This window comes from Balaenoptera ricei, chromosome 3, assembly GCF_028023285.1.
Source record: "Balaenoptera ricei isolate mBalRic1 chromosome 3, mBalRic1.hap2, whole genome shotgun sequence".
Classification (NCBI taxonomy): domain Eukaryota; kingdom Metazoa; phylum Chordata; class Mammalia; order Artiodactyla; family Balaenopteridae; genus Balaenoptera; species Balaenoptera ricei.
In genome coordinates this window covers 104019900-104038135 of record NC_082641.1, presented here as the reverse complement: position 1 = coordinate 104038135, position 18236 = coordinate 104019900, and the positions used below count along the sequence as shown (strand labels likewise).

Here is an 18236-nt window from a genome sequence, read left to right as displayed (position 1 = left end):
GCATAGACAACATTCTTTTACAAAAGGTGCAGAGCCAGCATGAGTAAGCACAGACAATAGAGCACAAAGATTAAAGTAAAAGGAACAGATCTAATATGGAGTCAGATTTATTCTTCCCTATTACAAGGTTTCTCACAATTCAGAAACCTCCCACCAATCTGTCTTCACTTTAGATTAACTGGACATGGGTCACATACCCATTCCTGAAGAGGGAAGGACTTATCCCTCCACTGGTCAGGCTCTCCCCTGGCCTGTGTGCGGGTCAGCTTCCCTTGAGGAATTTGAGCTGTGTCGGGGCGGGGGGGCGGGGGCCGGGCCGCTTAGATACTCGAACAAAACTGGAATTGATCAGGAAGAAGAAAGTATGACTAGGTCCAGGGTAGGCCACCAAACTATAGAAGATTAGAGAGGTGAAATTTACAAATTTCTGAGAGCCAGGTTTTCATACCCGGGGGCAATGTTGCACAGGGAATTGCTGGCAAAGTCAGATCTGGACTTTTTTCTTAAGTCCCAGGCAGGACACTTGCTTTATTGTTGTGTTGTTTTGTTTGAACTCTACTACTCTGCCTCTTAAACAAGTGGTGCAAAACCTCCTCTGCCTAACAAGTACACACAAGAAGCGATTTCCAATTCTGAAGTCCTCTGCACTCAGTCGGTTCCCAAGCCCATGCATCATATCGTGTACCCACTATAGTGGGAGGTCCTGAGAGTGTTGTCACCCTGTCAAGGTCAGTGGTTCTTAACCTGACTGAGCAATAGGATCATCTGGGCAGCTTATTAAACATACACCTGCCAGAGATACTGATTCAGTAGGTATGAGGACTGGACATCTCTAATTTTTTTTAATCCTGGATGAGAGGGAATTGGAGACTGGAAAACTGAAGGCTGGGTGGGGAGAGAACATTATTTCACTGTGCACTTTTTTGCAAGGTTTGCCTTTTTTTCATCATATTATACTATTCTCTTCCTTTCCCTTCCTTTCTCTTTTCTTTTTTAAGGCCCCTGATGTTTCTGAAGTGCAGCCTGGGGCTGAGAACTTTTCATCAATATAGTCCAATATCAAGCTTTGGATTGGCTACTCTGGAGGCCAAAAGTGTTTTGAGCCCTTTTTTCAGAGTCATAGTGGAGCATTGCCTTTTAAGGAAAACGCTGAGGTCAGTGCTGATGCCTGACTCACGTTCTGAGGCTCATTTCTTTTCTGGTTTCTGCAAAGACCTCAGAGTCTCAAATATGCCCCATTTCTTGAAATGAAGAACTGTAGATGACCAGAGAGTTTTGTTGACACAGAAAAGGAGAATTCAACAGAAAGTTGTTCAGTTCCCTCTTGAAATAGTAAGCAGACAGATCGCTCATAAGTAGAGTCAGCTCCATGCTGTTCCCATCAGTAAATCCACTGACACGTATGTCTCAATGGCAGACAGAGACCACAGTAAAAAGATGCTGTTTATTTTTAAGTCTCATTATAGGTGTTCCTTCCAAAATCTCTTCTAAGTGATCAGAGGCACTGCTCATCTTCGAATTACAATCCAAGAACTAAGAATCACTAACTGGATGTGTTAAAGCCCTTCTCACTAGCAATTTAAAGAGATTAGAAGGTTGATGGAGAGAGAGAGACGTGTTTAGAAATCATTGAAATGGTAGACATTGTTTTCGGAAAGGGACATCCTTTGTTCACTCTTTTGTAGCTAGTTATGGTCTGATGGAAACCAACCACAAAGGCAATACAGTGTAGCCTAATGGTCATTTTCACAAGAATAGACAAGACTACTTGTGGACACAGTAATTACTATCTCTTTCACCTTTGCTTCATACCGGATATTTTTTAACCAGCATATTGATTGTCTGGCAAATCTCAAGGTTTACCATATACGGGAAATCGTTCTTCCTAGAAGGCCAAAGTCATAGCTTGTCCTTAACAACTGACTAAAAACCTTTTAGTTGCACAGTGCCTCCCTCCCCACCCGCTGCCATTTATCTATACTGTACTTTCTTTCACAAAGCCTTCCTCTCCTTATAACACCTGTAGAGCTATTCCTCAGCAGCCAACTTTAGAGCAAAGAGCTTGTCTGTCTGCAAGATGCAAATGCCAGGTAATTCTGGGGTAGGAGAGTCCAGAAGACATCTCAGCCATGAAATTTGTGCAGAGCAATGAGTGACTCAGTCTGAGGAAATATTGATCTGAGCTGTTGGCACCAAATTTCCTACCGCTCCCTTCAAGTGGCCAAGCCTTAGTCTGGTCTTGGGGCCTGGGGGTTCATCCAAGATGGAAAAAAGATCCAGGTTAGTTCCAGGAACTGATAAGAGATTGTAGGAGAAGGGAGACCAACATTTCCCTATGGCCATTTTCCACATGAAGCATTGTGAGGAAAGAAGCCAAATTTTGTTTCCCAATGTTTTTCTGTTCCCATCCATCTGCCTGGGCCTTAAATTTCTAAATATGTTTATTTTCATGAGCTAACTAAGTTCTACAGAGTACATATTTCTTATCAAGTGAAATTTGGTATTTAGTATTCTACACTGCTTTAAAAATTAAAGAATATTTTTCCTTTAGTTCAAAGAAGGAGGTAGAGAACTAACTGTTGAGTTCCTACTGTGATTCAGACACGTGTTGGATTTTTATGTTATCTCATTTAATTCTTGTAACTATCCTACAAATTAGTTACATTGTATTATTTAATATTAATCCCCAGATAGTATCTACTGCATGTCTTCTCTGTTCTAGGTACCCTTGTAGGTGCTGGAGACATTGCGATCCCGCCAGGAATTCAGTCTGGTGGGCAAGACAACATATGAGTGAATCATTACAAAGAAAAATGCTATAACAGATATATATATATTTTTAATAAATTTATTTATTTTATTTATTTACTTTTGGCTGTGTTGGGTCTTCGTTGCTGTGCACGGGCTTTCTCTAGTGGCAGTGAATGGGGCTACTCTTTGCTGCGGTGCGCGGGCTTCTCACTGCAGTGGCTTCTCTTGCTGTGGAGCACGGGCTCTAGGCACGCAGGCTCAGTAGTTGGGGCACGCGGGCTCAGTCGTTGTGGCTCGCAGGCTCTAGAGCTCAGGCTCAGTAGTTGTGGGGCACAGGCTTAGTTGCTCCGCGGCATGTGGGATCTTCCTGGACCAGGGCTTGAACCTGTGTGGCCTGCATTGGCAGGAGGATTCTTAACCACTGCACCACCAAGGAAGTCCTGCCATAACAGATGTATAACAGAAGGCTGCAGGAGCGTGCATTTAAAAAATGTAAATCTCTTTAATGTATGGACCAATCAAAATGGTAGACTTACCCCCCCCTAAAGAAATTCCAAGGTAGTTGCAGAGGACTCCAATATTTTAATACAATCAACTTACTTTTGTAAAAACAGATAATTAAGTAGGAATATAAGCTGCCCTTTTTTTCCTTTAGGGAACATTGGGAAGGTTTCTGAATCTTTTTTTTTCCTAATCAACTAAATTAAAATGTTCTAAAGAGACTTCATTTGTTCAATCATACTCCCACATTATTTTTAAAATAATTTAACATGGCTTACAAGATGGCATACAACAGCACAGGGTAAATAAAAATACTCAGTACGAAAATGACTCTATGTCGATTTCCTCTTACTATCTATTTCCTGTTCCCCACAAACAACTGTTTCCTTTTTTCTGGTTTCAATTCTGTTTCAAGTCTCTGTGGCTGTCCCACCTCTGGAACTAATTCTGTGCCTTGCACATGCCCCAGACTGCCTGGCTTGTCTCCACGTGGGATCTGTGTCGCCTTTCCACGAGCACAATTAAGTCTCCAAACTACTTAGGCAGGAACTTCTCTCCCAAACAAATCTGTTTATCAGAGAGCAGTTGGATTGCATGCACAGAAGCCTCAACAAACAGGATGTTCCATCTCAAATTTATGGCCTCTCGGCATACACAAGAACGCCTCCCAAGGACGCAAGTGACTCTCAAGGCGCTATAGTGCGTCATCAACAACAGTCGCTGAAGGGAACAGGCTGGGCATCCACTTATTGGCACTTCCTGGTTGAAGTACGACAATCAGTGCCTTTTTTGAATTTGTGCAGCTTTTGGCTTATTAATTTCAGGATGGGAAATCATTAGTGTTCTTAATTTAAAGAGGAAACCATTGGACAAGAGTCTGCAGCTATAAATCAATACTAAAGATTTTCTCTGAAATATGATGTTTCTACCTGACTCTGAGATTGGATTTTTTTTTTTTTTCCCTTTCGTTTTTGAGCTTTTGAATTTCACTTAACATACTGACTCTGTCAGATTCCTGTGGTGAATTGATAATGAAATTAGGGGAGACAGGGTCCATTGACTTAGAAGATCTGTGCCATTAGTTAAGTCTTCTCTCTGTTTCTGCAACTGGCTTGACACCAGCTTAGTCACCTTGGTTTTGGCACTTGCCTCTGACACAGACACTTAAGAGACCATAGCTCAGAATGGAGATGAGGAGGTAGCATGGTAAATAGATGTTATAAAAAAGAGGGGAAAATCAATATTTCCATTAACATCTAGGAGAGACTTTCCAAAGAACATTTATATGTGTAGCCGACAGTTATGTGCCAAGAAGACTAGTTCCTTTAAGGATCACAAATTATGTGACTATCACTGTGGTGTTATTTCATTTTTATTTTCACAAGAAATTTCATCAATAGCTTTTAAAACTAAAACAAACAAACAAAAATCAAGGAAACAAAAAAACTCTGCCTAGGAAAAATATTGAAATAAAGGTTATATTTTTCAAGAAAATGGATATGATAAAAATTCTACTTATACACATCAAAATTATTAGTAATGTGCAACAAAATATTATAGATATTTTCTTGAGGTTTATCATAACAGGCATTGATTTGTACATATATCTTCTTTATAAGGTCATGACTTTTGTAATATATGTATTAGCAATGCATTGTTAATTTTCTGGTTTTGTTTTGTTGTATTACCCTCTCATCCTCAGATCTAGGTTTAATTCCTGGCTTCTGCATCCCCTGTCCTGTGACTTAGAGAAGACAGTCAATTTTTTTAATGTGTTTCAATTTCCGCATATTTAAAAATGGTATTTAATGTGTTTCAATTTCCACATATTTAAAAATGGTATTGGGAGGAATAAATGATAGGTGTATGTAAGTACCTAGCACAGTGCCTGGCACACAAGAGTTTCAATAGCTGTTACTTCTCCACCTCCACACTCTGTACTACGTTTTGCATTTCCCCCATGTTAGTTCCCTTACCGCCTCTGCATTACCATCTCCACTCTGTATCTTCAGAGGAACACCTCTGCGCAAAGGAAGATGGCATTCAATAACTTTAGATAAGGGATTGACCTGGTGGCCTCCCCTCCTGCGAATGAGGCTGGGTACCTCTCCTGAGGCTGCCACCACTCCTATTCCTCTGTCATTCTTTCCTAGAGCCTGTGCACAGGAGCCAAATCTTGGTAGGATTACCCATCATCATTAGGCAGTGTGGAGTTTGGGTGTTTCTCTGCCTCTGGGGACAGAGGTCTTCAACTCAGCAGATCAAGAGATGTAGATTGTCAGCTTGGATCTGAAGGACACAGTTCCTCTAAACTTGATTCTGATCTTCAAGATAGGGCAGGTTTAGAACAAAGTGCTGAGAACCTTGGGAGAAAATGAGAGCTTCTCAGAATTCAAATGAGCAAAAGCCAGGAATGTTCATCAGTATCTGACATGCATTCAAGACTATGGAAAAGCAAATTTCAAAAAGTTCAAAGAAAATATATGTTTAGTCTCTTGACCAGAGGGTTTTCTAAAAGGGTGTAGATAGGTCCATCAGGAGTAGAAAATGAAATTCTAACTATGTAATAAAAATAAGCCGAGTATGGAAGAAAAACTACAGAAATCGATATGGTTGCTCAGAGAACTCTCCTTTGAGCTCAGATTTTTAAAAGCACGTTTGAAACATTAAAGAACTTGTAGCCAAGAACCAAAGCAACACAATAGCACAAACCTAGAAGAGTAGTGTCACAAAGAATAAGGTAAAAAATAAGCTCAATTTTGCTAGGGGAAAAAAGGGATAACAAAGAATGACTTTTACCAATGTGTAGGGAGCAAAAAAGGACAAGGAAGTGTTAGTCATATTTCTAAGAGATTATGATGTAATGGTAACAAGACAAAGAGAAAATAGAATTACTCAGCTCCTGTTTTGCTCTGTCTTCTCTACCAGAAGAACAACCTTCAGATTCAAAATGTAAAGATGCCTGGCAGATGTGCCTGAGGACTGAAAACAAAATGTGTTAAATGCCAGGCAGGGAGCTCCTGAATGATTGTCCACAGGGGACGCAGCTGTGTAAAGGACAGAGATGGGATCAGCCAGAAGCTGGGCCACTGCTGCAATGGTCCCTACAAGAGATGATGAAGGGTTGAAGGGAGGCCGAGCAGAGGGTCAGAGAAAGGAGGTAAAGGCTAAGGAGATAGAACTGATGGAATAACCCATTGCAGATGCTCTAGAAAAGATATGGATACGCTGTATGAGGATTTCACAGATCTTCTGTGAAAACAAAAAGCAGATGGGATGGGGGAGCGGAGAATGTGGGCGGGGAACAATCATGTGAACCTAGTCATGGACACAGAAAGTTGGGGTATGTTTAATACAGGGAGAATCCAGGTTTGCCAGAATCATGGGTTATAATAGCTGTATATAAAGGGGACATGGAGGAAGGGATAAAGTCCAAAGGTTTATTACTCATCAGAAAATCCAGAATGAGGGCTCCACACCTGCTGAGGAGCTGGGGAGGAATTGAAAAAAAAAAAAAAATGATAGAAGCCATTCATGTATCTCATTCTGTGGACACCAGGTAATGGGAATATACATCTCAAACCTAATGGAATCAGGAGTTTTGTGGATTTTTTTGTGCTTTTTTGTGGGATTGAATAGTTAATAGTAAAACTATTGAAAATGGACAGTACCACTCCTCCTTGCCCTATTAAAGGCAGGGTATCTGGGTTATTAATTTTTTTTTAAATTATTTGCTCTACTTATTTATTTAAATTTTATTTATTTATTTATTTATTTATGGCTGTGTTGGGTCTTCGTTTCTGTGCGAGGGCTTTCTCTAGTTGTGGCAAGCGGGGGCCACTCACTATCGCGGCCTCTCTTGTTGCGGAGCACAGGCTCCAGACGCGCAGGCTCAGCAATTGTGGCTCACAGGCCTAGTTGCTCCGCGGCATGTGGGATCTTCCCAGACCAGGGCTCGAACCCGTGTCCCCTGCATTAGCAGGCAGATCTCAACCACTGCGCCACCAGGGAAGCCCAATTATTTTTTTTAATTTTTTTATTTTTAATGAAGTTTGGTTGATTTACAATGTTGTGTTAATTGGGGGTTATTAAATATTGAATTGAAGGGTGTCAGTGCTAAGAAAGAAACGTTCATCGTCCCACCAGAGCTCATAATAAGATGAGGGGTCAAGGAAAGCATCCCCAAGGACATGATATAGGGGCTGAAAGCTTGGAGATGAGTAGAACTTAGCCTGAAGAAGTACTGCACACATTGAGAGTGTTAAGACTTTAATCAGATCTGGCCGCCTCACTTCCAAGAGGAATTTTGCCAAACTGAAGCTCTGTCATATAAATATGAGGAACCAGAGACAGCGAGCCAGGACTTAGGAGGAAAGCTGTTTTATCAATTTTGTGTAGCAGAATTGTAGGAAGAATTTGATCTAATTCTGAAGTGATCTAGCTTCAAGGTCAAGCTCAGAGGCTCCAGAGCCAAATATCTAGATTTGAATCCTGGCTCTGCCATGAATTACATTACTTCCTATGTATAACAACAACAACAATAATAATACATATTTTATAGGATTTTTGAGAGGATTAAATGAATAAATACATGTCAAGTGTCTAAAACAGTGCCTGGAATAATAGCAGGCACTGGCTATTGTTGGCTATTATTATTACAAAGCAGATAGATATGTATCATTATATTTATAATAGAATATTTTAGCAATCCAAGTTGTTGAGCAAAGTAATCTCAGTTATCTGAAAAAATAACCTGAAATGTTTTCATTCCAAAGTGTGAAATGAGGGACTTTTAACTTACTGTCAACCTGCCACACCATCTTTTAAATGCTTCTTGGTAGTTAGTAAAATGATTGTATTTTAATCGAGTCAGCAATGAGCAATAAAGTTCAGTTAAGAAACACAGATATTTTTTTTTTCCCTTTCATGGGCTTTCCTCAAAATTCTTGATCTCAGTGAGAGCACTGATCATCTGTGATTTATCTGGCGTCTCAAAAGGCAGAAAAGAATCAAAAAAGATTTAGAAGAAAACATTGGCCCATTTTCCTGAGAATTCAGCCTGGTTGATTTGCTCAGTGGTTAAAGAGAAACAGCAACTACACTAAACACCAGAATGGTCAGTGCAATTAATGCAATTAAAGTAATTAGTCCTGGCAGCTGTAAGGTCAAATAGAGGTAGCTTTGTAACAACAATCTGCCACTGCAAAATTACTGACGTTTCCAACTAAATTATATTCTCTAAATTGTTGCCTTAATGCTAAATAAATAAAGTTATGCTAATGTAGGGACTGATTACAGATTGAAATTAGCACAATTGCTTGTTATACAGTCTGCTAGGGTTAACATTTTTTAAAAACATAATTAATGGCCTTTGCTTACTGTCTCTGGTTATAGATCCTGCAGCTCATTTGCATTCTTTTGCAATATGCTGACAGTGGTAAATGTCTAAGAAGAAAGATCTCATCTGGAGGCGGAAAATGCGCTTTGCACGTCATCAAGCTAAAACTTGTTATGGTTTCAGGCTAGTGTTAATAACAAAGATGACCAGAAAGAGAATGGAACAGAATGAAGCGAGAATCCGTTTTGCTTTTTAGTCTTGTGATCCAAGCCTTTTCTGGAGTCAATGTGAAATGTAATTGCTCTTTTGACCTCTATCTTCTCTCTCCCCAGGTCTGAGGAAGAGCTACACTGGTTGATTATTGCGGGAATGAAAGGCACTCTGACCTTGTCGACCGAACGCCTTGCGGCTTTCAATGTTGCCCATTATACCGAAGGCAGGCAACTCCTGGAGAGAGGCGGAATCGACAGGAGAGCTGCTCCCTGGGCAACCTGCCAGAAAAGGCTTCAGCAGCAGCAGTTCAGACAGGGCCAAACAGCTCAGGCAGCGAAGGAAACAGCTTGGGGGGGCGGGGGCCGGGAAGGTGAGGGAAAGACAGAGTATATAAAAATATTGTTAGCACACAGTTTAAAGAGCTCTCAGGCATCCATGCTATAGGGCGCCTTTGTTAATACCGCCCTGCGTCATCCGCCCGAACTGAAAACCGACCTGGGAAGGAAGCGCAACCAATGTAAGTGCAGCTACTGATTTCCTAAAGTAGGCTATCATTCACTCCAAAGCGTTTCTGACAGTACTCCTATGTCGATCGGAATGTACCATGAGTTTCCAGCAAAAAGTGGGTCAGGGTATTTAGTTATAATAATTGTTCTAGATTATAAATTATTCACTACAAACCTGGTTGGGTTATTTTTAGAGTGTATGGTTCACAGAAGGATTAGGGTGCAACTTGGGATGAAAAGAACAGGCTGGGTCCTTCGCGCTCTCTAGTTAAAGCTGCCTTGTTTGAAATCAGCTGTGGGTCCTTTGCGTCTCTGCTAGTTCTACTCCAATCAGGTCTATTCAACAACATTTTATCGAGCATTTATTACGTGCTTCAGCACCGTGGGAGGATAAATGACATGTGAAGTGTGCCTACGAATTAAGGAGACTGGTTGACCAGTCAGACGCAGGAGTGGTGCCATTTGCTTTGTCATTTCATTTCAGGCATTGAGGGAGAGCACAGAGGGCCTGCTGTGGCATTGATGTTAGGCTTTTCTATTTAGATGCTGGCTTTAAGTCTTACAGTCAGCTTCAGGTTCATATTGTCAGGCCCACTTTAGGAAGAAAAGATTGACTGTAGTAATAAAGGCTTTGGAGTCTGGAATTAGCCAGATTTGGGTTCAAATTCAATTTTGTTGCTACTCAAAATCTGTGCAATCTTGAAAAAAATCTCCATATTCTGGGCTTTGGTTGGCCTAGTTCCTATAGTGAAGGAGACTAGATGGAACTAAGACCCTTTCCAGGTATATTGTTCTATGAGAAAGTTTGTTCAGCAACCGCACATCCCAGATTTTCTGGGACACCCCACCTCCAAAGTATTATGGCCTGTTGTGCCTATAAAATTATTTATACCCATCAAATGCTGAATCACCATCACCTGATTTATACATTGAACGAACCATCAGAGGTGGGAAAAGAATGATGAGAAAAGGCTGGGGAGAGTGGTGTTAAAAGATAATTTTCATAGAAAGGTAAAATCGTGACCCTCATACAGATATAAAAATGTGTACATGTTAAAGATTTGATTCTACTCATTAATCAAAGACGGAACCGACAGATGTTATAACCGGTTCAAGAGAATCTGAAGAGAGACATTTAAAGATCGGGAATATTGAAATGAGAATGCAAATAGAACAAAACTGGGTTTTTTTCCAGGGGGAGTGGAGAGAAATCAATTGAACCTCTACCAGACAGGGAAGCATTTGCATGTCTGTCAGTTACCTATAACATACAAGTTGTAGAATAGCTCAAGGACAGTGAAGGCTAGAATCTGGTAACGGGAAGGGTGTGCTGTATGCAGACAATGCAGTTTCCCATGAAGCACAGTTTTTCTCTACAGTGGAAATAGCTTCGTACGGACTATGGCATTTCATTGTGATTTCTGGTTCTTCAGTGGCTGTCTGGGGAAGGATCTCAGTGGGGACTTGGGTGTGGACAAGAATCACCTGGGAAACTTCCAAATCAGAATCACACCTCCAGGCCAAACTGCATCCAGGGTTCTAACAAATGTTGTAAACAATTAGAGGGCCTTTTCAACTGCTTTTTGAGGCTGAAGTTATGATTGAAGGAGACCTAGAAAGTCAGCTGTGTGTATTTATAGGTGCAGTATTTCTTCCTGATCCTTTGAGGAGCCTTTTGTGACTTTCTTGATGTGGTTTAAGGGTCATGAAACTGTTAAGTGTTAGTTCACCGAGGGCTAAGGACCAATGTGCACACTGAAGGCAAGGCAAAGTCAAAAGGAGAAAAATGGGAATTAAAGAAATAAAAAGAGGGAAGAAGCATTGGATTTGCTGCCAGAACACAGATGTCACGAAAACCACTGCTAAATCTAAGCCAAGATGGGAAAGGAATAGACTCCTATCAACATGGTCATCACTGGACACATAGATTCGGGCAAGTCTACCACTGCTGGCCATCTGACCTAGAAATATGGTGGGATTGACAAAAGAACCATCAAAAAATTTGAGGAGTCTGCTGAGATGCGAAAGGGCTCCTTCAAGACGGTCTGGGTCTTGGATAAACTGTAAGCTGAAGGTGAGCTTTGTGTCATCACTGATGCCCCAAGACACAGAGACTTTATCAAAAACATGATTCCAGGCACATCTCCTGCTGACTGGGCTGTCCTGATTGTTGTTCCTGGTGTTGGTGAATTTGAAGCAGGGATCTTCAAGAACGGGCAGACCGTCAGCATGCCCTTCTGGCTTCCACACTGGGTGTGAAACAACGAATTGTTGGTGTTAACAAAATGGATCCCACTGAGCTACTCTGTGGCCAGAAGTGATACAAGGAAATCATAAAGGAAGTCACACCTACATTAAGAAAACTGACTCAACCCCGACACAGTAGCATTTGTGCCAATTTCGGGTTGGAATGGTGACGACACGCTGGAGCCAAGTGCTAACATGCCTTGGTTCCAGGGATGGAAAGTCACCTGTGAACATGGCAATGCCAGTGGAACCATGCTGCTTGAGGCTTGGGATCGCATCCTGCCACCAACTCGTCCAACTGACAAGCTCTTGCCACTGCCCCTCCAGGACATCCACAAAATTGGTAGTATTGGCACTGTCCCTGGCGGCCGAGCGGAGACTGGTGTTCTCACCCCTAGCATGGTGGTCATCTTTGCTCCAGGCAACTGAAGTAAAAACTCTGTTGAAACGCACCGTGAAGCTTTGAGTGAAGCTCTTCCTGGGGATGGTGTGAGCTTCAGTGTCAAGAACATGTCTGTCAAAGATGTTCATCCTGGGCAGTGTGGCTGGTGGGACAGCAAAAATGACCCACCAGTGGAAGCAGCTGGCTTCATGGCTCGGGTGATGATCCTGAACCATCCAGGCCAAATCAGGGCTGGCTACACACCTGCGCTGAATTGTCACACAGCTCACATTGCTTGCAAGTTTGCTGAGCTGAGGGAGAAGATTGCTTGTTGTTCTGGGCGCAAATTCTTGCCATCTGGTGATGCAGCTGAGTTGATGTGGTTCCTGACAAGCCCACCTGTGTTGATAGCTTCTCTGCCCATCCGCCTCTGGGCCCTTTTGCTGTCTGTGAGATAAGAGACAATCGGTTGCCACAGGTGTCATCAGAGCAGTGGACGAGAAGGTGGCTGGAGCTGGTACAGTCACCAAGTCTGCCGGGAAGACTCTGAAGACTAAATGAATATTATCCCTAGTACCTGCCAGCCTGCTCTTAATATTGGTAGAAGAACGGTCTCAGAATGGGTGGTCTCAATTGGCCATTTAAGTTTAATAGTAAAAGACTAGTTAGTGATAATAATGCATCGTAAAAGCTTCAGGAGGAAAGGAGAATGTTTTGTGAACTATTTGTTTTTGTGTGTGTGTGAGGTATTCCTTTTAAAAAATCAGTACTTTTTCATGGAAACAGCTTGACCAAAAATCTGTCATAGAATTTTGAAAACCATTAAAAGAAAGTTTAGTGAGAAACAAGAAGGAGTGAAGACTAAGATGAAGAGAATGGAAACAGGGAAGAGAGGAATGAGCTGGTGCAGAGGCGGCAGGGATGCCTCCTGACAGATCTACGTCGTTAATAAAAACACCATTTCAAAGTCACGCGCACGTGGAGTACAAGTAAAAAGAAGTTTGATTTACAAAGCTCCGCCGCTTTATAGATTTCCCACCTCCACTGGAAATCTAACATGGTCACAATTTTGAGGAATTTATCAGGGAGTATGCTAATTCTATTATAATACATGAAATATACACTGTTCCTGCAATGTTACACTTTGGGGTTTTTTTCCCCTCTCTTCCGTGCTCCCCACCCTACACAAAAATTGAAAATAAAGAAAATCACTGATTGAATGCCTAAATTGAAGTTTTTTCTGTTTTAATTTATTTTTAAAAACCCAATACTGTTCTGTAATATACTGGACTAAAGGAGATATAGTTATTTCTAGTTGTGAAAGGAGAATTTGTGAAAATGCCATTTCAGGACTTTAGCTCAGCAACTAAAATGAAATGTGAAAGAGAAAGAAGACATGAAATGTGGACAACTTCATGGTGGTTCTAGGAAGACTAAGAATCACTAGAGATTGAGAGTTTAGATGGAGGAAAGATGGCTTAGGGTCAGGGCACACTAGACTTTCTATTTAGTAAAGCTCCCAAGATATTATCCTGGAGTCACTCTTAAAATTCGATGAAACTAGGTAACTCTCACACAGAGGTCAGCTCAAAATGGGAGGCAGTATTATCTTGACTAAATCCTTTGGGAACTGTGGATACCAGGTAGGAAGGAAGGCCCGTGGGTTTTTGACATGACATAGTGCAGCTGGGCCAGCAGACTCCCAGCTGGCAGGGAGATCAGTGTGTTTGGATGAGGCAAAAAAGCTTAAACCAACCAGCACCATGAAACAAATGAAAGAATGCTACTTGAGCCTCCCTGAAGTCAAAGTTTCATATAAAGTGTTTGGTCCTACAGACTAGTTTCTTTCTTTTCATTGTTTTAACCTAAGGGATGAAGAAAAATAAATCAATGTCAGATTAAAAAAAAAAAAAAAAAAAACTGCTGGTAGCTCCATACAATATATTAAAAATGAAAATACTCGTTTCCTTGTGGGGAGAAGAGAAAGCCAATAAAATTTAGAGAAGCTTCCTTCTAATAATACACATTGTTTAAAAGGAACTTTAGAGCTATTATTCCTCTTGTGATCTTCCCCCAAAGCTACAGAGGTGAGCAAAGTCAACCCATTTTGCACTGCTTTCTAGCTGTCATGTTTTAAATAGCATCATACACACACCTTCCAAGTTCTGAAAAGCCCATTCAGTGTTTTATATAAACGCAAGTTACCAGAAATGGGCAGAGAGCACACTCCTAAATATAGCAACATAATTACTGTCATGTAAATTGTCTCCTCTCTGTAGCGTCAGAACAATGAGATAAAAGGTTTATCTTGACAAAGTTTGAATAAGTAGATGTGGAATTGATACAGAATCTCCATAACTGCTCCATCCACAGGCAGTGGGAGGGGGAAAAGAGAGCTCCTTTAACTTCACTATCAGCACTCCTTCCTGTTCATTTGCATTCGGGGAGTTTTTCCACAGTGCATTCATTTGCTAGTGAGATAATGTGTCCCTGCATGATCAGATAAGAGAGGGATAGAATTACTCATGATGAAAAGAGGCAGCACAAGGGCAAGAAAGCAAAGTAGCCCTTCCTTTTCTTGCCTAATCTGGATGGATGTGAATTTCAACCATCTCTTTTTTTTTTTTTTTTTTTTTCCTAGTGGTGATGGTGGGGCTGTTTTCCAAAGCTGGGTTAAGACATTGCAAATTGAGTTCTACACATTCTTTTTTTTTTTTTTAAAGTGCCATTCAAAGAAGGCATGTGATGTCATTGTGTTGACTGGCTCTTCTATTCTGGCTGTTTGTATGTACTTGTCAGTTAATAAATTGAGGGCAATTTAAATCAACTGTCACTCAGTAAGCATCAGCTGTTTTCCAGGTACTATGGAAATAATCAACAACACAAAGGTCTTGTCCTTTAAAAAAGAATTCTAAACAGAAAGAAAACTTTGATTCACAGAAATGTTTAAAATGATTAGAGTAATGCGGTGTTACTAGTAGCAGAGCCATCGGAAGATCAAAGATAGAAATATAGGTTAAATGGAAGGAGTGGAGGTGATGTCTTATCCTGTGCTGTCTTTAGGTAAGTGTAGGGTTTACCCAGAGGGCTCAGTGGACAACAGTTCAATACTCCCTAGGACAAGTCAAAGTTAGGAAGCCAGCAGTGGGCGTTGGAGCTGGGAAGCAGAACAGCGAGTTTGGAGTTCAGGAGTCTCTGGCCTGCAAACTAGACAATTACCCCGGCCCTTGATTTTCTTTATTGCAAGCTTCCAAATGCCTCCAGAATAGGAAAACTGTGTCCTTTTAGGAAAAATGTGAGAAAGCAACAGCATGATGATCAGCATTTCAGTGATATAGATAATGTAGAGACCAAGTTCAAACACCCTTACATAATGAAAAGGGTGTAGTAATACACAATGAGAAAAGATGATTTTGCTTTAACATACCTAGGAAGCTTTTTAAAGGTAGCTTGGAAGCATGAAGCACTCAGTTGGCTGACCTGACTGGGTGAGGCTTAACTTCCTTTCATCTATTGCCTGCTGCCCTTTGGGTTGAGTACTTACTTCCCTGGGATAAAGGAAGGCTCCTGAGTGAGTAAAAACGTACCAAATTTGAAGTTACACTGCTGTAGGTCACCCAGAAACACCGCAACTGTGAGTTGGCTACTAATCCACTCTTGTTTCGCTATGCCAGCCCATGGTGGTTAAGCTTGTTTGGTATTGAAATCCGCCAGACTGAAGAATGACATCCTGGGCCTTGTCACCCACAGAAAGCAAAAGGAGCTATGAAATAATCAGTATCATAAAGAAAATAGTGTTTCTTTAGTGGAACATTGCTGTCTGCTAAACAGTTGTTACAAAGGAAATGTAGCTCCTATAATGGGGGACTTTTTTCCAAGGCTATTTGACCAAAGGTGAGAGTGTCATAGCAATAATCCTAAAAATGAGAGTGGAATTATGAAGGAATCCTTTGCAACTCTGCACCCCCATATTCTAAATGTATTCATTTCCCAAAACTATCAGAACATATCCTAAATTAAGACTAACGCACAAACCAAAGCAGCATTGTACCACCATTTTTCAGCCACAAACCCCCATCCCACTGATGGGCTGAACTAGGGCAATGACAGAGGAGATAGAGAAGGGAATGGAGGAAAACTGGCAAAGATGGATTGAACATGGGCAGGAGGGGCAGTGATGGAAAATTATGTATCAGAGCTAATCCCTAAATTTCTGGATGGAATGATGGTGTTTTTATTGAAATATAAACTCTGCAGGAAGATGAGGACTGGAGGAGAAAGACCATCATGGGGACGAATTAGAAAAGAGAATCTCCTGAAAACAGAGAAATAGGGACAACAGGACAACAGGACTCGGAGGAGATAGTTAGGAACCAACTCAGTGTATAGGTTGAAGGATTAACTTTAGAAAGAGCAAAGAGGGACACTCTTCCTCTAAACAAGGAAACATCTTGCTCTAAGCTAGGAAACTCCTTCCTTTAAACTAGGGAACTAACATTTATTGATGGCTTTGCATGTACCTAGCATGAGACTTCGGCACTTCTCATATGTTAGGATGCTGTTAAAAGACAGCAGGCTATTGTATGACAGCCTTTATTCTCCCTGTGTCTACAGGACAAGGACACTGGCTATGATTTACAAAGATAGAGGTCAGATTAAAAAGGTGGATACATTTGAGGGTATGCATTAGGGAAGGCGAAAGGAAAATGACTAGGGATAAAAAAGGAATGCCAAGTAGTATTGAGATCTGGATATGCATAGGTCAAGGTGTTAACTTTTTTTAGACAAACTAAGTGCCATGTGGATATAATCCAGGGTCACAAATGGCTTTCTTCATTCTTAAAATGGTTATATTCTTTAAAAGCTAGGCTGAAAAGAACAGAGGAAATCAAAGTCCCTAGCATATTTCTGAGCCGGTGCTTGCAAGTGTGGAGGGTTCTTAAATCCATGCCCTTCCCAGGTCAATAGGTTAAACACAAGCCTATGTTACATGGGTTCAGATTCCCTGCAGTGTTCCCAAGGGTTTAATCCTACAGATTAGCAACACTGGGAGACAGGATTCTTGCCTAACTCTGCGAGCTCTCTTCACGGGTGTTTTGTGAATCTCTGAGAGGTGTGGTGCAAATGAATAAAAGGAATCTAGTCAAATTTCCTGGAAATGTTCCATATTCTAGCAAAAATAGTTACAGTAAATTCTCTTCTAACACCCAGTTGAGGGGACTTCCCTGGTGGTCCAGTGGTTAAGACTGCACGCTTCCACTGCAGGGGACACGGGTTTGATCCCTGGTTGGGAAACTAAGATCCCTCATGCCGCTCAGCGTGGCCAAAAACAAACCAAACAAAACAACAACAACAACAACATAAAAAGAAACACCCAGTTGAACAAGTAGGCTCATTCAATTTAACAAGCATCTGCTAGGCACCCCCTAGGTGTGAAGCACAGTGCTAGGCCCTGAGAGGGGGGCAGATACAATGATGATGATAATGATGATGATGATGATGTTGATGGTGATGGTTACTTTATGGGGGAGGGGCTTACTATGCACCAAATACTGTTCTAAGCTCCCTGTGTGCATCCATCTGAGTAAATGCTTATAACAGTCTTAGGAGGGTGGGTCTAATCCCCACAATACAGAATTGGAAACTAAGGCATGTTGGTCACTCTCTGCCTCCCTGAGGCTCAAGGTAGTTAAAGTCAAGCCTTGAGGAAAGACCACCGTCTTTCTCTTGCTTCTTCCACTCTCACTTTAAAATTATTAGCGGGGAAGTTGAACTCAGAAGTTACCAGGGAAATAAAGTGGACTTTTACATCAAGTCTAGATGTTGAGGAAATCAACCAATTCTTTATTGTCGTATCATATTAAATCATATCATATCAGATGTTCTTGATTGTCATAAAGATATATTTAGAAGTGTGACAAACAGCCTTGAAAAAAATTGTCTTTTGATGGTTGATTGTATTGGTTAATGGATAACTGAAGCCAGCTAGAGGCAGCCATATACACAAGACAATCAATCTTTTTTTTTTTTTTTAAACCTTAAAATGTGACAGAAGTGTGAGTGCTTCTAGTGAGAACATGGAAGTGATTGTGTAAAAAAAAGCATTTGAAAGCATTCTAATATGATAATTCATATTTTATTTGAGTCTCTTCTAATTAAAAAAAAAGAAGAAATTATGTCTATTGGGAAATATCCAGAAACATTGTATATTTATGTCCTAAGATAGTTTTAGGAACTTCTCTATCATCAAGATTTTTAAGAATCATTTTCATATTGGAACCATACCTTCATTAAAACA

General features: G+C 41.0%; 2 pseudogenes; one reads left to right on the top strand and one right to left on the bottom strand.

Moving 5' to 3' along the window:
• The window catches only part of LOC132363380 (small ribosomal subunit protein eS6-like), a 108649-nt pseudogene extending 99633 nt beyond the window's left edge, over positions 1–9016 (bottom strand).
• Positions 9017–11187: 2171 nt separating this feature from the next.
• On the top strand, positions 11188–12499 carry LOC132363750 (elongation factor 1-alpha 1-like; annotated as a pseudogene).
• The last annotated feature ends 5737 nt before the right edge of the window (positions 12500–18236 follow it).